This window comes from Mastomys coucha, unplaced genomic scaffold, assembly GCF_008632895.1.
Source record: "Mastomys coucha isolate ucsf_1 unplaced genomic scaffold, UCSF_Mcou_1 pScaffold9, whole genome shotgun sequence".
Lineage (NCBI taxonomy): Eukaryota > Metazoa > Chordata > Mammalia > Rodentia > Muridae > Mastomys > Mastomys coucha.
Window position 1 is genome coordinate 3,564,037 of NW_022196915.1, and position 21,336 is coordinate 3,585,372.

General features: G+C 43.6%; 1 protein-coding gene across 4 annotated transcripts in view; it reads left to right on the forward strand.

The window, feature by feature from the left end:
- The first annotated feature begins 1,022 nt into the window (after positions 1 to 1,022).
- Thrb (thyroid hormone receptor beta) overlaps positions 1,023 to 21,336 on the forward strand; it is a 353,365-nt gene continuing 333,051 nt past the window's right edge. For 2 of the 4 annotated variants that reach the window (XM_031360975.1, XM_031360974.1), the window contains exon 1: positions 2,731 to 2,916. The gene's annotated coding sequence lies outside the window, so the exon portion shown is untranslated. Of the gene's footprint in view, positions 1,734 to 2,333; positions 2,529 to 2,730; positions 2,917 to 21,336 lie in introns of those variants that run through there. The other 2 variants (XM_031360979.1, XM_031360978.1) reach the window with 2 other exon arrangements.

The following is a 21,336-nucleotide window of genomic DNA, read 5'->3' on the forward strand; positions in this document are numbered from 1 at the left end:
CTCCCCATGGCATTCCTTGTCATAACCACCATCTTTGATATCTGGTCAATTCTAATTTGTGCTTTATTTCTCCCACTGGATTCTGATTCACAGGCACAGTAGGCAGGAAAAAAGCACAGTCAGGTAAGACATTCACATCGAGCTAAAAATGTAAGCAGCGTTCACAAATGCAGGAATTAAGAGTGAATATTTTTAAAAATCAACGAGAATACAATTACAACATACCACATTTTACCATGTTCCATAAAGATGCATGGCCAGCTGCACTGTGACCCAAGCACGCTCCTGTTGGGCTTCACTCATACTAGCTCTGCAGGAAACAAACAGATGGCTTGCTTCCTTGACTGGAATCATCAGTTTGAAATTCATAGATTGGTCAGGAGGATGGTGCAGGTGAACTGTGATCGTAGGTTCTGAAAACAAGCAACTGTGCATCACAAGTTAGCAAAGATGGGACCTGGGACCCTGTGCCCCCAGGTTAGAATATCTTTTGCTTTCCTAAGAGTTCCCATGACTCTGAGAATTCCCATGACACTGTGTTGTGTAACAGATTCTTATGGTAACCCCTTACCCTCAGCTACCCAGCTCCGCTCTCACAATACCCGTTCAAGTGGAATCCTACCAAATTTCCTTGTTTAAGCGTTGCGATTATATAACACTGTTACAATCAGTCTTATAAGTTGTTTAATACTTTAACTGATTCTTATTTCAGAACTTTCCAGGCAAAGTGAAATCAGACAAAACCATTTGAACAAAGAAAAGTAACCTTTTGTTGTTGTTGTTATAGTTCATTTTGTGTGTGTGTTTTTCTTGAGAAAGAATTTAAGAAAAAAAAAAACACAGCTCAGAGTTATACATAGGAAAAGTAAAACATCCTGGGACTCTGGGCTTCTCAGGGGCCTCTTGAATTCCCCTTGCTAACTTATTACAGAGCTGTTCGGGAGGCTTGGCCCAGCCTGGCTTTTCTTTGCAGCCACCAGGGGGCTGGTTAGGAACTGGGTAGGAGAAGCTGCAGCTTTCTTTCCTCCAAACCAACCAAAACATCCCAAAGCAGCTTTGGAGCAAAGCCCAGGAACTTGCCTGCAAAACAACCCTCACTCTAGAGCCGGCAAGTTCTTGGTGAGGCTTCATTCCGGGCGAGGAATAAAACACGGATTTCTTGCAAAGAATTCAAAGGGCAGCCGAGTCTGTGCTGGCCGCTGGGAAAGGCACCGTGCTAGCCCCAAAGCTGCTGTCTGCAGCCGCTTTCTCTCCTCAGTCCTGCGGAAAGCTGCGGATTCGCCACAATTGTTAGTGCTGTGACCGGAGGTGTGTTGGCCTTTCTCCCTTCTCCTTTCCTGTGGACTGCCCAAGTAACACCGGGGGAAAAAACCTTATCTATCCGTGGGGACTCTAGAAAACTCTTTAAAATAATTTAGACATCATTCCCTCCGCTGAGATAGCCAGGCTCAGTACACTATGCCGTGTTGTATGAGTGTACTGAAGAAAGGTTTTCAAGGTATTTTTTTTTTTAACAGTGTTCATAAGAACATAATTGTATTCGGTCGTTAATCAAAGTAGTTTTGCTGCAACTGTAACTTCCCACTGGCTGCGTGTTCTCAGAGCACTCTGCATTTTTCCAATAAAACCTACCTCGGAGGCGCAGCTGGGAGACGGCCTGGGTCATCTGGAGCAGCACACTGTCGCCCTCTGTGTTTTCTCCCAACCTGAGTGCTTGACCTTCGGAACTTGAGGTATGGACATTTCAGCGCGGTATGCTTGCAAGGGCAGAACCCTTCCAAGGTGGAGATTAGTTTTGTCTTCTGGTTTTATATTTATATTTCTAGGACAAAGGCGAAATAACGAAGTGTCCCTTTAAATCCTACTTGTGGAACCAACCGGGAACACACTTAGTGTGGTGTTCGAAGGGAGCACTTGTCATTTAGGGCAAGCAAGGCATTCTCCATTGGTGGGGGGGACGCAGAGCAGCCAGAGCCACAGGAGGATCTGAGCGCCCGGTGGTTCCAAGAGCACCACAAGTGGTTTGGAGGCGGAAGGAGGAGCGCGGTGACACCTGCCGCGCCAGTCGGGCGACTCTGAATGTTGTGCACCCGGAGATCCCCTCTATCTCCTGTCATTCATACTCCCTTCCCACCCACCCCAGTCACACTCCTGCCTCTTCAACTACAAGAATGATGGCTCAACTCGAACCTCCGCTCTCCAGCAGTTGGGTGGGTGGACGCGTGGCCACCAGACCCGTAGCTACGTGTCCCCGGGGAGGGTGGCGCACAAGGCGCCGTTACCGCGGGGTCGTAGCGGGGAACTCTTGCCCCTTAGACAGCAAGTGCGCAGGGCACCCGAGTGGCGGGTTGCTCGGGCCGTGGCTGGGGTGATCAACCCGGAGGCCATTTCGTCGCTGGGACTCTGGCGGAGCCAGGGTGGCCTGAGCCTGCCGCGGCTGCTGTGAGAATCTGACGGGCCGGAGGACCAGAGGGGAAGAACAGTCGGCGGTTCGCCTGCCGCGGTGGAGCTGGCACCCCAGTCCCTAAGTAAGGCTACCCGCCGGTCCCCGGGAGGCGGGGACTCGGGCCCTGCACCTCGCCGCCCGCGCAGGTCGCGGCAGAGAGGTCACCAGTGTCCTAGGACCCACGCCGTGCCCCTCGGCGTCGGCGCTGGAGGAGAGTTGACAGGTCAAGGGAGTCGGGCTCGCCTGGGAGCCCGCGCGGCACGGGACCCCGTGGCGGAGGGGGCGGAGCGGGGAGGAGACTGCGGCTCGGCCGAGCACGGCGCAGCCTCGGGCGGGCGGGCGGCCGGCGTGACGCGGCGGGATTAACTTTGCATGGCTAATGCGAGCAGCAGAGTGGAGGCCACCGGCTGCTCGGCCGCAGCTCGCCCGCGCGCCGCCTCGGGGCGCCACCGCCAGGCTCCAGCGCTCCGGTAACTTGGCGCGACGGGGCGCAGGGTGGGCGGGTAGGGTGGGGGCTACAGGTCCTGTCGGCCGGGCACGGGTGGCTAGAGCCGCGCTCTGTCCTTGCAGCTGGCCTCTGCGCCCGGCTCCTCTCGGGCTCGGGCACCCCGTGCAGGGACCTGAAGCCAGAACCCAGCTAGGGACAAGCTCCTTGTGAAATGGAGTTTGGCATCCTGGGCGCCGAACCCAGTGGAAGTTTCCATGAGGAGGAAGTTGTAGGACATGGGGTTTCGGAAGAGGCTGACAGGAGCGGGGTGGGCGATTTAAAGGGACTGTGGGTCAAGTGTCCTCCTCTTTTTGGCTCCTGCACGGGAACTCCAGCCTTTGGAAAGGAGAAAGGTCCGGAATGTTAGCGCTGCTCAGTGCCAGTCTTCCTCTCACCCGCTCCGCGGGCTCGCTCCCTCCAGAGTCGCTCTTTTCCTTCGCTTCTTTTGACGCAGCATCTTTTGGGGTCCTGCGTGTTGGTGATGATCCGGGTGGTGTCAACTGTGCGCCCCAAGACCGGGGAAGACGTCTTTGGAGGGTTTCTATTGCTAGGGTCAGTTGTCATTTTGGAGGAAGATTTCCCGTGACCACAGTGGGATTATTATTGGAGCTAATTCTTAAAGCCTTCTGGTTTGTTTTCAAGAGGGAGGGGGCGGGGTGTGCATACGTGGATTGTTTTTGTTTTTTGTTTTTAATTAAAGGCTAACTGTATAATTTGCCCCAAGTGGGAAGTTTTTAAAAGGGTTTATATTAAGCATTCCCATAGTGAGTCAAATAAAGAAAAGAATACCTGGGCAGGCAAGTTCGATATCCCATTCTGCCATTTGCACGCACATGGAGAACTAAAACACTGCGTCGAATTAGAAAATAACATTGCATAAATTCCTCCTCCGCAAGTGTGGTTGTTTCTAGATACTAGTGATCGGTTTTAAAGACCTGTTTGGAACTGAACAAATCAAACATTCTTTGTTCAATGCATGAAAAGGAGAACACAGCAAGCGATTTTGTTAATGATGAACGTATTAGGTACTGTAGACCTGTTGGGGAATGTCTTTATATGATTTGTCTCTGGTTTAGCATGTTTGTCGATACTGTAATGAAATATTGCCTCACTGTGCTGTGGAGGAATAAAATTTTCTTTTTGGTAAAGAAACGTTCCATGATTCATTCTGAATATTCTGGATGACTGATCTCCCTAATTCACTTCAGCTTGTTATTTCTCGTTCTGAAAGAAGTCATGCGCTGGGAACCATTAATGAAAAAGGTGTTTGAGTGAGAAGTATTTTGAACAGGGGCAGATTGTAGATTGTTTTCATGCTTATTGGCTGTGCTGCAGTTGACCCAGGGAGAAATTAAGTAAAACGTTTGCTTGAGCCATTTTACGTGAAGAGATTGGTGAGGAACAACTTATTGCCTTCCCATGTTAAATAAATACTATTAGGATCCTATTTTTAAATGAATTCCAATTGTTTATTACATACCGGAAAAGGAAAATCTGCTGAACTTTGTGAGTAAAGGTAAATGGTACTAAACTGCTTCAGAATTGCTCATTTTTAATGAAACTATTCTTGTTGGCATTACACTGCAAAAGCTTAATCTCTTTGACTTCTGGGTATTGCTATATAAAGTAACTGGCACTAGAAGGGGGATAAATATTCCACCTCTCCCCTTCCAGCTTCTTTGTGGTAAGCTCTGCTGTAACAAGAGACAAGCTGCAACTTCCCTGCGATCCAGCACCTCTGGAAAAGGATGATTTGTTAAACTCTTCCTAGGAAGGGAAAGCTGAGGCCTTCTGCTTCCCTGTCTGTTTCTGGATGCTGGATCCATCCAGCGAAGGATGCTCAGAGCTACCAGCAAGCTTCTGTACTTCTTGTGTAGTAAGCTCATCTTTTTCATGGAAATCAGAAGAGGTGACTGGCTTCTTTCCTCTCTTGCTCTCGGAGGTTACATGCCACCTTCTTAGGCAGTAGGCAGGCTTTCTTCCTGCATTTCTCGCTGAAAGATCCTCTGTTTTTTTATGTTTTTCCCCTTGATACTGGCTATGGTCAAAACTGTTCTTTTGTTCTGATACTTGTGAATTTCCTCTTTAACGCTGAATTCTGACTATTCTAGATGGCAGTGTAGTGTCTAGGAGGACAGCAGTATTGATGGCTTCGTGCACTCTTGTTCTCCTAGGGTCTGCAAGAATACCTAGTACTCCATAGGCACTGGGTAAATTTTAACTGAACAAGTTAGAAAAAAAAAACATTGTCCTGACCCCAGTACCTGACTAAGTACTCCAACCATTGCCATTTTGGACATGCTTAAAGTCTGGTGAGATATGAAAACACACACACATTCTCCACCCCCCTTTCTCTCCCCCCACCCTGCACACGTTCATGCACGCAGGCACACACACAGACATACATGGGGTGCGGGAGGTCAGTCTTTGCATCTCTCACTCTGTTGCTCTCCATCTGCTAACAGCTTTTCTGCCTTTCTGTACAGCTAATTCTCCAACTTTCTTTTCCCAGCCTTTGCCTTGGCTATACAGAAATCCTCAACAGTGCTTCTGCCTTACACATCTCTCATCTCTTTGATTCCTGAAGACATTGACCTTTAGTTACCTGAGTGTACGCTGGATCTTACTCACTCCAGAGGCATTGTCAGGATTGAGAGTGAAGCTCCAGACTGTTCATCACCTGGTGAACTCAGGGACTTCTCAGACTTTGAGGTCATAACAAGGCCCCTGACTTTGGCAGCTCTAGGGGGAAACAAGAGCTGAGAGTGACAACATTTAGGCTACAAAACTGGTGGCTAGGGAGGGAGACATCAGGCTTGCTGGGTCTAACATAATCCAGAAAAGTTCTTGGTGATAGATCTAGAAATAACCTACTTGTTACTGTGTGCTGGGTTTGTTTTGTTTTGTTTTTTTTTTCACTTTTATAAACATATTCTGATCCAGGTGATTGTGAGGAATAGTCAGTTATCTGAATTTTCAAGTGACCAGAATTTGGTACCTAAAGGATCACTTTCAAATTATTATTCACAGCAATTTTTGCCAATTCAGAACACAAGGAAATTGCAGCTGATAATCATGGTAATTTATTTTTATAGAGAACTAAGTTTTAGAAATGTGTCTGAGTAAATACATAATAAAAACCTGCAAAATGGAGCTGAAGAGATGGCTCGGCAATTAAGAGCGCTTGTTGTTCTCAGAAGACCCAAGCTTAGTTCACAGTACCCACATCAGGCAACTCATACGTGCCCATAACTCTATCTCTAGAGCATCTATTATCCTCCTCTGGACTCCTTGGGCATCTGTATTTGGATACACATACCCACACACATATGCATGTATTATAAAATAAACAATAAAATAACCATTTAATTAAAAAATCCTACAAAATAACATTAGTACTTTTCATAGTGGGAGAGAAGAAAAGATCAATGTTTTGGGAAATGAGAAAGATAGTTGTACCAAAATCCAATGGGCTTACTGCTGTAGTATATTTAATTTAGAGCCAAGTTTTTGTGGTAGCCAATTTACCAGAAAAGGGGGGTAAAGTGGGGTGAGAGGGTCTATCTGGATTTGATATTCAGGAGAATGGATCAGATGCCATTGGCAGGATGTTTACCATGGTACCTGACAGAGTCAAAGAGAATAAAATAGACCTCTTTATGTCATCATATCTCTGAAAACTCTCAAGAGGGGAAAAATGAAGAGAACGTGATAAGGAAAAGAGTCCTGATGAGATTTTTCTGTGGGGGTAAGCTGATGTGGTCCAGTGGTCCAGGTTCTGGCATATGCCTCAATTCTTAAATAGAGCTCAGAAGATGAGTAGGATTAGTGGCTAACATGTCCACTAGGCTAACTCTGTTGATATCCAGTGTGTTGGCCTGGCTTTTGTCTGAAGCAACTGGAGAGGACAGGACAGCTAGGTATTTGAACATGACCCTGTAGTGGTAGAGTTCCTGAGCAGGGACCCCTAATGCTTTGCGCCTTGATCTCTGTAGCTCTGTCTTTCAGGGTAACATGTCTGTTTCCTTCTCTGTCCCACTTCTAATTTGTGATGAGAGCCTGTGTGGGCGTTTGCCTATCCCTGACATGGAGTGCCTAGAAAGACCTTGACACATGGGTACAGTTATTGGAAGAGGATGGATCAGGGCAGGACATCTTCTCTTTCTCTTCCATGTCAGTCTAAGCACCATCTTTCAACATGGCTTGGCTAAAAATGAATGTCAAGATTACATCAGGAGTCAGAGCACGTGGCTGTTTCTGTGATTAGGGCTTGAGCTTATGTCAAAGCTGGATAAGCAATGCCTAACAAGTTAGCCTGTTGTTGGAAAGTCATTTTCATGCCTTGATTTCTCAGCCTACATATATTCATATGTCTATCATGTACCTGGCCCTGTAGCCAGTGACAGGTGGAACAGTGTGCAAAGATTAAGCCCAGGTGTACTGCAGGGTCCTCCATTGATGAAGTCGACATGCCAGTTGGGGTTTTATCTGAGACCCTTGGCTGAGGATCAGGGGAAGATAAAGTCACTTTATTTCTAAGAGCTGCTTGTCTTGTGGTATGGTAAGCACCCCGCCAGGATCCGTCCACTGTATCTAAGAGCTTGAATGTATTGAGGCTAATGAATTTCTGACAGAGTATGCTCATTTCTACTTTAATTTCCAGAACTTTCTAGTGCATTATAGAACTTGAGCAGATACCACATCTGAAACAGAGTCTCGATCACATGCTTTCATCTCCTTTGGGAGGCAGAGGAATGATTGCCACCAACGCTAATGTTCTTGTGTCTCTAGTGCCCTAATTTTAGAGAGGCCCTGAGGCATTGTATGAGGGCAGTTCTTGGTCAGTGAAAAGCCACTATCTATGATAAACCCTGCTAGTTTTTTCTAAATTGATAGTTAGAGGGCCTGGATTTGAACCCAAGAGGGTTGATTAACTGTCTCTGGAAACATCCGAGGGCCCTTTCATCACCACAGACACATATCCTCCAAGGTGCACCCCAGAAAATGTGTCCAATGGCCAAAGATGTTCATGACATGTTAAATCTGCACAATATGCATATCTATACTTAAAACCCAGAGTAACCATATTTGAGGCTTTGGCCAGAAAAATATAACCTCGAATTGCTGCTAAACAGTTATTACCAAAATTGACATTTATGTAGAGGTTTTTGAAAGACCAAAAACCAAGGTGCAAATTCATGGCCTAAGTTGTGATTTGAAGATGTTGCTGGTTTACACATCTGAATTCCATTTTATCTTCTCCATTCTGATATTTTCTTCTAGTTTTCATTTTACTGCATCCTGTTTTACCAAAAGTTGCAAATGTGTACCAAACATGTTCTGTACTGAACATGCACATATGTGTGTTTATATATTCCTAATGGAATATTGCCACCTCATGGTGGGGCACATCCAACATTTAGGGAGGATTGGCTAAATAAACTGTGATTCACCCAAGTTTCTAGAGCCCAAAGAGGTCTTAAAGGAACTGTTGCTCTCTTCCATGGTGCAGAATTTAAGGAACTATTGGAGTCTTGAGTGGTAGTAAGTCAGCTGAAGCCAAAGCTAGAGTATTGGTGGGCAAGTGGAGCACCTGCTGGGTTTCTTTCTCTGTTGAGGGGAGTTGAGGTGCTATTCATGGTTTAGTGGCAGACACTGAGGAACCCAGGGAATATCCTGGCCTTTTGACATCTGTTGCTCCTGTGCAGGCAGAATAGATCAGAGACTGCCCTCCATCTTAGTGTTTTCTCAGGACTGGTTTCCCAGTGTTCAGCAATGTGGGTCCAGCAAAGAATGCTTGATGCTAACAACCATGCTTTTCCTGCCTTGTTCATCATTTTCTTACATTTCTCTGTTGTATGCATCAATGTCTCACCAACCTGCATGCCCAAGCTCACAGACTCCATCTCTGTGTCCAGGATATGTCATGTTCTCACACACAGAGGCAAAGGCACTGCTCATGTCATGGTATGAAATGCCACCCATGCCCACCTCACAGGCCATATGTCCTGCTCTCCCTTTCAGCCCTTTCTCTGATGCCTGGATGTAGTGGCAGAGCCTGTCTTTTACTATTAGCTTGTTTGTTCTTTGTCAGTTGTATCTTAGAAATCCTGAGCATAGCAACTTAATATAAGTGTCCCAGAGTCTGTTTTTATACTAGTGTGTGTTATGGATGTCCAAGAGCGAGGAGGGTAGGTAATTAAACCTGCACCATCTTCATATTCTTTGAGTCACTGCATATTACATGCATGTGTATTGAGGAAGCAACGAATGGCCAATATTCCTCCAGAGAATGTGTGGACTGAGTTCTTGGTATTGCATTTATTTTTCTGAGACAAGGTTTCTCTGTGTAGCCCTGGCTGTCCTGGAACTCATTCTGTAGACCAGGCTGGCCTCAAACTCAGAAATCCACCTGCCTCTGCCTCCCAAGTGCTGTGATTAAAGGCATGTGCCACCACTGCCGGCGGGATTGCATTTTAAATATCAAGCTCATTCATTTAAGTCTTCCTGCATTTCATCATGAACAGAACATGTTCGCTTCTCATGAAAACCTAGCAGTTTGCGTGTGATACTGATTCATGCCATCACAGAAGTATTTCACTGCAATTTTAGAGCCTTTTTACTTTAAAAATATAATCATAATAATGCACACCATCTCTTGACTTATTTTTTTTAATGTTTAAAGTAATAATTTGTACATGCAGAGAACAGCCATCCCTGCTGTAACACCATTCTCCTTTGTAACCCCACCCAAACCTGCCTATCATTTCTACTATCTTCCGGTACCTGAAGATTCTGACTTATGGCTCAAATGTAGTCAAAGCACAGAAAACTAAAAGGCCATAGATGCTTGTCTGATTTTTTTCCTTTAAAAAAAAACAAAGGATCAAAGGAATTTAATAACAAATGCCCCTTAAAAATACAAACCATGGCTTCTGAGGTTGATCTATCCTGGAGCTTAGTCCTTATACAGAATTCAACAAACACCCACACTCCTGAGGTCTTGGAGAGTATAAAATCCCATTTATTTAGGTTTCATATTGTGTTGTACACTCTGTAGATTATTTACTATTATTTAAAGTTTGTTCTCATGATGGGCACAGTAGCATGCACACTTGTACTTCCACCATTTAAGATGCTCAGGCAGGAGAATCATAAGTTTGAGATCAGCCTTGACAACATCAGGCTATGTTTGTCTCAAACAAACAAACAAGCAAGCAAAGCTAACAGAAAGGAAGTAGGAGGAAGAAAGTCTGGACAAAGAAAGGGATATATGCTCAGATTTTTGACAATTGAAGTTTCTTTAAAGCAAAATTTTAAAATATACTCCCCCCTCCCCCGGAGTGCATCCATACATCCCAAATGAACTGAGCATCTACTGTGTGCCAGGAGTGATCATAAGTGTCAAAGCACCATGACAAACACTCAAAAATATCTGCTATGGAAATTGCAGAGCCCCTTGGAACAGTGAGCAAGAGGTTACAGTGTAGTACAGTGTCTCAATAGCAGACAACATTACTATTCTGGACCAGATAAGTCTTTGGTGCAGAACTGTCCCGTACACTCTAGGTTGTCAGCATCGTTGCCTTCTACTCACCAAAGCAAGTGATACCAGTTGTAAATACCAAAAATGTTAACAAAGTTTGTGTAATGGGCAGCAAAGTTGTTATAGTAAGGACCTCTGGTACAGAAATGAGGAACCAGGTCTGGATGGTGGGAGTGGAGGGGTTTGTGTCCTAACTTAACCTGTCTTCATAGAATATTGAGCTTCTCCCTCTGTAATGTGTAAAGAATCAGTATATGGTCTAAGCCTTGACTGATATTTAGGTTCTGTCTTGTGTTAGATATTCATAGTAACAACTATTGATACTGGATATGGACTTACAGTATTGGTAAGTCCTGTGATGTAGTCTACACAGGGCCCAGTGGGAGTGTATAGCTAGGGATGGAGAGGGTTCTAGCCAGAAAGACTGGGAAATAACACAGGAAGTGGGAATGGTGTAAAGCATTCAGAACCCGTGAGGATTCTGGTGCTTGCAGGAAGGGCAGCAGGAGAAGCTCCTGGGGCAGGTGGACTTCAGATGCCTTTCCTGACCAAGGGAGAAAGACTGCCGGAGCCTAGGCTTTTGCCTGTGGCCTGATGCCTTTGAAATAGGCTTAACTTTCTTCAACATATGAAACATTTCTCATCTTAATTCTGATCATATTTCTAGCAAGATGATTTTATACTTGCAGGAACTTTAATTTGAAAACAGATTACATGTTAGATTCTCTGAGATATTTTCAAATGAAGCTTAAAGACTGTCTCGGATCTTCTTCACAGTCGTGTGTGATCTTAAAGGACGTTGTACCTCTGTTGCCGGTGTCTGATGGAAACACAGTTGCTCTTCTGTGACCAGAGAGAAATAGTGCTGATGTTGTATTGACACATTACTTAATATTGATTATTGATATCCTAACTGTCTTGGGTTTGATTTCTTTAATCAAAACTATAAATGATGATGAAGGGATTGAATGAATGGATGAGCATGCCATTGTACAAGTACAACCTAATTACCATATTAGTTTTAATAATTACCTTGCTTTATCGGAGCTTGAGTTTCCTAGTCATAATATGATAATTATGGGTAAATTAGGTCATTTCATTTATGTTTAGCCCAAGAGTTGGGAAGAATTTTTGGCAATGGTTCATAGAGTGACATACATTCACATAGAGGGTCTCTTGAATCTTTTTGGGTCTACAACTACAGAGGGCAAACAGCTATAGAAAATATGTAAGCAAATGGGCATACCACATACCAATACAGCTTTATTCTTTAAACAACACGGTAGCTTAAAGTTTGGAAATGTCTGGTATCAATCACTGCACTGTCTGAAGGAAGTATGCTGTGAGTCACATAGGTACATTTTTGTCTGATAATCTCATTCACTGATAAAAAGCAACCAGTGAATTTAATTTCAATCTGTATTGTATTTTACTCAGCATATTAGAAACATTGACATAAGAACAGTATGAAAGTGTTAGTTGATGTGTTTTAATTTTCAGTATCTATTAAACAGCATAAATACCTTAGCAGAGGGGTCAGGGGGCAGAATGCTAGAGCTGACTCCTGGTAAGTTGGCAGAACTGTTGAATTATTTCTCTGAAGTAAGGGCTTAAGGATGTTCAAATGCTGCATTACATAAGTTTGATTTATAAAATGTTAATTTTTGTAGTATTTATTTTAGTATTGCTTACTAAAATTGGTCATCTCTTTTTTAGTTATAAAAAGATACTTATCTAGGAATTATAATAAATATTCTTTATCATATATTCAGCCAGGTTGGTAAAAATTACCCCCCCACACACAGGAACTATAAGAGGCATGGATAATAAGCACAAGGCAAGGAAGAAACTCCCTTCTAATTATAACTATATATTTTACCTGTCTGAAAACCTTATTACTTCCTATTAAAATATTTTATCCTAAGAAAGGAGTAAGGAGGACTGAGGGGGGGATGCTCAGGGGACAGTACCTAGCAGGTACAAGACTTTGGGTTCAATTGTCAGTAAAGGAAAGAAGGAAAGAGGCATGCAACCACACCATGCTGAGCAGAATCCTGCTGTGATCTGTCCTGTGTACTGAGCCGAGACCTGTCAGGAGCACTGATGGGGTGTACTCCATTCTCCTGGGTTCAGCTCTCCTGTGTACCGGTCTGACTCTGCAAATCGTTACTGATGTTTCTGAAAGTTGTGGTTCCTACTGTGAAACACACAGTGTCTTTCAGTTATAGCTAAGTCTTGATATTTCAACCTACAAAAGGAAATCTCTTGGTTGTTTTCCTCAGCTAGTGATGACCCCACAGGTAGGCCCCAGAGATATCCTGTCAGAGAACAAAGTAGGAACCATTTTTCTTACTGGCCTCATATACAGTATAGCATTATACAAATACCATCTAGTTACAAATAAAAGTAGTTTCAATAAAATGCTAATTATGGATGAATTAGGTCATCTCATTTATCTTTAGCCCAAGAGTTGACAAGAACTTTTTGTAATGGTCCATAGAGTGAGTATTAGCCACTTTTATATATAGTGAAGGGATGGAAGATCCTCTGTCTTGATCAGTTGAGCTCAACACTGGAGAGATGGAGATCAAAGCCTGGAACGTGTGTAGGGGGAATGGACATCTGCACCAGCACCCAAGGCAATAGTGGGATACCCAGCCTTGCCACCTCTCAGCCATGACACCTCTGGCTACTGCATACTGACTTTGAACTTTAGCGACAATAATATAGTACAATGGCATAGTATTGTCATAATTTACAAATTCTATAGTTCTTTAAGTGGCATGAGAACAATGTTCCTTAAAATTTGAACTTCAGCATCATTTAGGCCTCAGAATAATCCTTGTGAAGGAGAATATCAATATGATGCTTAATGGTGGATGAGTTCAGAAGAGAGCCCCTGTATCCTGAGTGTGATATGGGGAGGAGTCTAGAAACTCCGTGGAGATTAAATCTAGAGATGTCTAAATCCAAATCCCTTATTAGATATTGCCTTATTAGGGGTTTGTATTCCTGTACAAAACATCATGACCAAGAAGCAAGTTGGGGAAGAAAGGATAAATTCAGCTTACACTTTCCACATTGCTGTTCATCACCAAAGGAAGTCAGGACAGGAATTGACACAGGGCAGGAACTTGGAGGCAGGAGCTGATGCAGAGACCATGGAGTGATATTATTTACTGGATTGCTTCCTCTGGCTTGCTCAGCCTGCTTTCTTATAGAACCCAGGCCCACCAGCCCAAGGATGACACCATTCAAAATGGGTTCTCCCCCACTAATGACTAATTGAAAAAATGCCTTACAGCTGGATCTCATGGAGGCATTTCCTCAAGGGAGGCTCCTTTCTCTATGATAACTCCAGCTTGTGTCAAAAACCAGCCAGTACAGAGATGGTGTAATAAAGCTTCGCTCAGCAATGGAGAAAATAGTGCCTAACATGTAAGGAGACTTAAGTTCAGTCTCCACTGCCATTTAATCCCAGCACTTGGGAGGCAGAGACAGGCGGAATTCAAGGCCAGCCTGGTCTACAGAGTGAGTTCCAGGATAGCCTGGGCTGTACAGAGAAACCCTGTCTTGAAAAACAATAAAAACCAACCAAACAAACCAAAACCAAAAACAAAAACAAAGAAAAATGAAAAAGAAAAGTGAGTTCAGTATGCACAGACTTTCACACCCGCACATGCACATTCTCTTTGGGTAAGCCCTCATACAGCTTGCCTTGTACACTGGGAAGCCCTAGCTTTGGTTCTCAGCTTGAAAATAAAAAAGAAAGCCTACGTATAGAATCAAAATTGAAAATCTTTCTGATTCTCTCCAGTAAACACATGTCAGTTCTGTGAGTGTTCCTCATCATCTGTCTACATGGAACACTATGGGTTTAGGTCACTTAATGACATTTGTTTCTTTGCTGCTTGGCATCTAGAGCTCCTATTTGTCAATGAGGTATTTCTTTGTTAGATTTGAAGTTCTAAGAGGGCAGGACCTGATGTTAAACCAGTCCAGGGTTGTCCTGGTGAAGGCACACCCAGCAGGCAGGTACTGAGTAATGTTTTCCTGGTGTTTTGGCCAACCACACGTGGGCTGTTTTCATATAATTAGGATGAATCTAATTTTAAAATGAACACCCCAGTGTCCTCGGATGACCCAGCATATACACTTACAAGGCCTGCTGGCCTGTGTTATGAATAAGGGAATAGGCTGGCCTGCAGGCCTGCAGAAAAGCTTGCCTGTTCTTTTCTGAGAGAGAGAGAGAGAGAGAGAGAGAGAGAGAGAGAGAGAGAGAGAGAGAGAGAGAGAGAGAGAGAGAGAGAAATGATCCAATCCCAACAGCCCTGAGATCCTGAGATAGATTCTTTCCTCATGGGGCTGGAGAGAACTTGGAGTCCCAAACTGGAATTCTCCATAAAGATGAGATACAGCAGACTGCACATTCTGCTGAGTTGTGAGCTGTGCTCCAATAGTGCTATATGTAAACAAATTCCCAGCGAGGTACCCATAGCCCGTAGTCTCCACAACCTTTGCATGCACGCATGATAAAGAAGTTGGGGCCACAGAGTGCTTGTAAAAGTTTTTCCAGTTTCTAGCATTTATTGTGGTCTTTTCTCCTTCTCAGTTCAGAATTCCACCTACAAGGATGATGGGCAATTGGGCATTGTCCTGGGGGTCTTACCATTCATGTCTTCATTGCTTCCAAGTGTTTAAAATAGCAGTTTAAAATGGTTTTCTATTGTGTGGTGTTGATGCCTACTGTTCATTCTCTGAGGCTGCTAGGCTCTGTGGCAGTTACAACAGCCCTTGCCCCTCACCCTGGCCTCATCCTCTCTACCATCAGCCTCTGCCCCTTCTCTAAGCCATGTCCTGTTCCTTATTAGAACTCTCCTCGCCTTGTAGGGATTTGACTGGAGGGGCTGCAGTAACTAATGGGGATTATGCTCATGCTCTGAACTCCTTTGCTCCTTGCTTTCCTTGAGCAAAAGATGTGGTTTTACTTATTCTTTCCCTGGTGAGAATGGAATGTGCCCGAAGTCGTGTTTCTGAAGGTCTGGAGACAGTGGGGCCAGCAACAAGGATGTGTGCCTGGTCTTACACTCAGGGAATCCTAAGGGGGTTCATTGGATGCTCTACACCCTCTGATTACAACATTCCCTGCTCAATGCTGCTTCCTGCCCAGGACTCCTTTAAGGCTTGCTGGAGGAGTGGCTTCAAATATAAACTACCACCAGTGGGACATTACCAGTACAGACTGTGAGCCATGGAGAGGGAGTAGTCCACAAGAGATGGCTACCTATGCTATTGTAGGTGCTGGGACATCCCAGCTGACAGGCCAAGGAGGACTTGTGTATCACCTCCAGAGGCTATTAATGTTAGTCTCCGACATCTTGTGTCTGGCACTTCAACAGACAAGAGCAAACCTCACACCTGGGCAAGAGACAGCAGCCGTTGGCAGTCCTGAGACAAGGAGGCTGGGGCGCAGCAGTTGTTACCACATTTCAGCCATTCCTCACCGACTGCTGGCCTTGTAGAGAAGCCCAGACACCCTCCCTGAGGCTTGCTGGCCTCCTTTGGGCTTTGGCTTGCTTCTCATCTGACCCCATCAACAGCTGTTTCTCACTATTAGAAATGGATCCATCGAAGCAGGAGGTGCACCTCGCCTCTTCCGTCAGGCTGCTAACCTCTGTGCCGACATGATGAAACAGGGAATTGCTTGGTGTGAGGACAACCTGGTGCATTGTGGGGTGCTTCACGCCTGTCCTCTCATCAGCGGGTGCCATTAGTGTTGATACACACCCCAGGTTGTGCTAGGACATGGCTGAGTATCTCCTAGGCCTAAACCTTCTCTAGTTTGAAGCTGCTACCTTAAACCCTAGTCTACAGCCTGCCCTCCCCATGCTTCTCATTGGGTTCACTGTGCTGTTTGTCAGATTCTGGTTCTCACAGGTAGGAGGAGGCAACGCAAAGTCTGGGAAACTCGGGCACTGTATCCCACAGTTGATTTTGATGCAACACCTGCCCCATAAACCCGACTGCTCCCAAGTGCCTCTGAACCAGGGCCCATGGTTTTCTTTTTCTCAGTTCTCTCTTCTCCCTACCTGCACCGTGGACTGAGGTAATTTGAAGAGTACTGCTTTCTGTATCTGCCCCCTTTATAAAGGCCCCTGCTCTGGTCTATAGAGCAAACACTGATGGGACGAATGAGCAAACCGGTTCTATATGAGGAAGTAGCACCAGCACTGTGGCTGTGTTCATCCACTGGCTTTCTGCGACCAAACCTTCTCCAACACCACGTCCGTGCCACTTGCACATTTGGGTTTGGTGATGGGCAGCATGCTGTCTGTCCTTCCGATAGCCCACACCACAAAGACATCCAAGCAGCCTGCCCAAAATGATGTTTTTATTTTATTAGCTTGTGCATCCCCCAATTCTGAAAGCTGAACCCTCAGACACCCAGTAGCTTCCCAGGAAGATCTATAGTTCTGGCTCAGCATTTCCTCCATTGGGAATTCTAAGCATAGTGAGTGAAATTAGAAAATCATGTTTCAAATGAGTGTGTCCTGTCACATGCATACAAAGTCTGAGTGTGGTATACCTTGGCTAGCAGGTTTCAGGGTTAACAAGTTCTCTAATTGAAACAAACTAAATACCTCACCCTCTGCTCTGCTGGCTTTTTGAGACCTGCTATGGCTTTGCCTTGTTCTGTACATCCACAGAGTGAGACAACACACTTTAGAGTAGCTTTGGAGCTTTGGGGCCATCTGAAGCAGGTGGCTTTGCAGTGCAGGTTATGGAGGAAGTAAATGGAGTGTAAACCACAAAAGAGAGAGTTATGAAGTGCCGGTGTCCCTAGACGCCCTGTGGAAGGACACAGACTTCTTGGCTGCTGTGTTGTATGTCTTGAAATGCATACACACTCTGAGCCTTTGGACCCCTTTCTTTGATAACATCCTCTGTGTGGTATGGGTGTGTCCTGTGCCCTGGCTTCTGTGCTTTCCAGTCTTCTAAGTTAGATGCAACAGTCAGTCAGTCCTGAGAGGCTGTCCTCACAGTAACCAAACCAGTACTAACCTGAGATGCTCAGAAATGCAGAGACTGGGGCTCCAAATCAGACCTGCTGAGGCAGAATATGCAAAATACCCAGGGCCTCGCTCCATAGACACATGGGAATTTAAGGACTTGTTAATTTCTCCTAAATACATAAAGAACACAAAAGCATGTGTTATATATAAGGGGATATAAGACAACCCTGTTGAGTATGGACTGCTCCCTGACAACTTTCCAGTGGATCGTGAGTCCACATTGTGTGTCACAATAGAAAGAAATTTTAAGTAAAATAGAAAAAAACTAGAATAGAAAAATATCAGATTATGATATTTTTAAAATATTTGTTCCATTAAAATATGAACATATACACACAGAGATATATATGTATGTACATACATATACATATATACATACATGTACACACATGTATACACATTTACATATATACACATATATAAATACATATGCATAGATACTCTTCAGTATTAAGTCTCAGGTTAATGCTATAAAAATAAAATTACAGTTAAAAAAAACAAAGATCATAAAACCTACTTTATAAAGACCCAGTATAACTCTAAATTCACTGACCTTGTATTCTACCTGAGATAATAATACTTCATTCTCCAGTTTGGATTCTTCAGTGAGATCTCTAAATAGGAATTAAAAGTGTGAAAATTGCTTCCATTGCAAAGCAGTAATGATAAGAATTTTAACTTCTTCCTCAATTTTAGAAAACAATTCTCTATCAGGGAATAACCCAAATCCCAAAGATTATCTTAGCGTGACATCCATCTTCAATCGAGCACAACTGCAGGCTGCTAAGGGTGCATACCAGCTTGTGGCTACTTTGCCTTGGAGAAGTCTCCAGTTTGTAGGAGAGTCAGATGTCACCTAAGGTAATAACTTCAGATATAAAATCTCACCAATGTGCAAGAAACCATTTGAGACTTTTGTTGTTTATATTTGGTCACTGTGTTCATTTAGCATTGCAGATTCTGAATGGGAATATAATGCCAGAAAATTTAAAGTTTTAGGAAGTGTGAAATCAAACTGTGTTATTCACAATTCACAAATTTAAATGAGTGCATAAATCCTTCAGATAGACTTTCCAAGCTCTTTGTTCAGGAGTTTGTGGCAGAGCACTGTCCCAGGCAGAGAGAGCCAGATTCCAGCATGTATGGAAGGAAGGTGTCCCGTGGGTAAATCCTGGGCACTTGGCTAAGAAGGGTGCTAATGCCAGCCTGAGATACAGTTCCCAGGAAGTGCTGTCAATCTCAGAGACAGAGTCTTCCAGATAGAATGCCTCTTTCAAGGGCATTGGCCCCAGGAGGAGAGAGAGGCCACCCCACTGTTCTAGCTGACCTGATCCTGACCTGGGAGCTTCTTGGAGAGTGTTCAAGCACTTCTTCAAAAAGACATGAAAGAGTTTGTCAAAATGGCATTTTGTTAAATGTGGTTTAAAATATGCCTTTAAGGAACTGCGAATGCTTCTCTGTTCTCATGTAGCATTAACATGTGTATTCACGTGTTTTTACTCATTTTAAAGACAGTCTCTTGAAGTAAATAATACATATGATTTAAATTCATGACATTTGTGGAATTCTTTTCTTTCTTGTCTTTTTGAAGATAGTCTCAGTATGTAGCCCTGTTTGGCCTAGAACTTACCACCATGCTGACCATCAGCTTTGAACAACTCTTCTGTCTTTGCCATAAAAGTTCTAGAATTACAGGTATGAGCCACCATTCCTAGTTAAAATTTGGAAGATTATAACATATCTGAGTGTGTGTGTGCATGTGTGTTTGTGTATGTGCATCTGTATGTGAACGTATTTCATAAATCAACATAGAAATGGAATTTGGAGATACATCTTACATTCCTTCTAATATTTTGATAGATTATTATAAAACATTAATTTGAATGACTTTAACTTGTAACTATTTGCGTTTATCATAGTTTCCTTGGCTTTCCTTTTCTAATTTGAAAAAAAGTCCTGACTTCCTGTTTTGGGATTTGTCTTTGATGTTTGATGGTTATGATTGGGTAGAGTAGAAATGTTGCTCTCAGGACTAGTGAGAGCATGACCAGTTTGAGGTCTACGCTAAACAGAATATTAGGTTTTCAGAACAGTGGTTGTGGGAAAACATGTATTAGTATGGTGGCGTCTTTTGGGATTTATCTTAATTGGTGTTCTTTTAATTAAAAAGTGCAAGTGATTCTTTTCTCTGTATTGTGTTGGACAGCCTTCAAAGGCTTCTTGGGTCTGTCAGAAGAGCAGTGTTTTAACATGTGCTGATCTGATACAAGCCCATGCACTTCAGTCCACCTGTGAATGCTTGAACTTAGTCCTTTAGTGATAGTTCTAGTGTTGAAGGCATAGACTTGCCCTTGTGCCTGTAGATAAATCCAAAGCTCTCCATATGCCTGATCTGTGGCATTCATCCAACCCATCAAAAATTACCCATTCCTTGCTGAATTATATTTTTCATTGTAGTGTTTTTTTGTGTGTGTTTGCTTTATTCCCTTTGTTCTTATGTAAGAAACTCAAGCAAAAACAGTAGCCATTCAACTAAAATTCTAGTAGTTTACAAAGCCTAAAATGATAAGTAGCCCTGTTCTGGCTCCCGGGGCTTTGATAGCTGTATAGCTCATGTATTTCAACAGTATAACACTAGATCTCTTGACTTATCTGTGCAGAGTACAGTGATTGATTAATAATGTATATATAGAGGAACAGTGCAGGTGATAGACCACTGCCTTCCATTTTCTTACCATGCTATACCTAAGAAAGAAAGACTAAAAATCCAAGATGCCAGACCCCTAAACTGCTGGTGGGATTCTTAGAATTTCTTTTGATTTCCTGAGACTAGTATAAGTGATCACGAATAATATTTAAAAAGTTGAAACGCTAAATTAGCTAGAACTCTTTTGATAACACACTAGATTATATACATTAAAGAATATTTTACTACATTTTAACATCCCCAAAAGTCTTTGGTCGGACTCTTCACTAAAAGAAAGTGTGTTGATGTAAGAGGGTGAGACAGGGCTTCAGAGACAAGCCTCTACAGCTTCCACCATACCAGCAAGTGGAGAGCTCACATTATTAGGAATGAGATATGGATGGCATCTGATGTCTGCCTGAGTGTGAGCTGCTTGGTGCACTGAAAAACCAGCTCTTCTGTCAGTCAGTATATCAGCCTTCCTTGGACTCTACCTGTGAAAGGCCCTGTGTTCCCTTGTATTGCTACTCAACTGTCTGTCAAATCTGGAAATTCATAATTGTTTGTATTATAGCAAGTGATTGTCAGGTCCTCAGGAATTAAGAATGTGAAGAAAGACAGCTTTTGTACAGTTGAGTTTTGGCGTCCTTTCCATTCAGTGATGAATCACCTTCTTCAGCAAGTCCAGGACTTGACTTTGCCAAGACTGGCAAAGAGAGTGGGAGGGGACAATTGACTTTGTGTTAAAGCCCCATGCAGAGCTGACATTCTCTTGAAGAGCCAGTCCTCTGCAGCACAAGATGAAGTGTGACCAGATGCATAGGAACACTAGCTTGCCCTGGGCGTTTCAAGATAGTACCATTGATGCCTCACGGTGCCTATGTTTTCTATGACCTTTTGAACATCTTGATTTGTCTCTTCAGGGAGAGTCGCTGCATAATCAATAATGTACCAGGATACCATGAACTTTGTGACAAAGTGGAATAGCAGTGTTCATCCCTACCAGTCCAAACAACCTAGAGAAAAAGGTTGCTTAAGTTCTATCAATTTCAGTTTTTTTTTTTTTTTGGTTCTGTAGAAATGCTTTTCAACCAATGA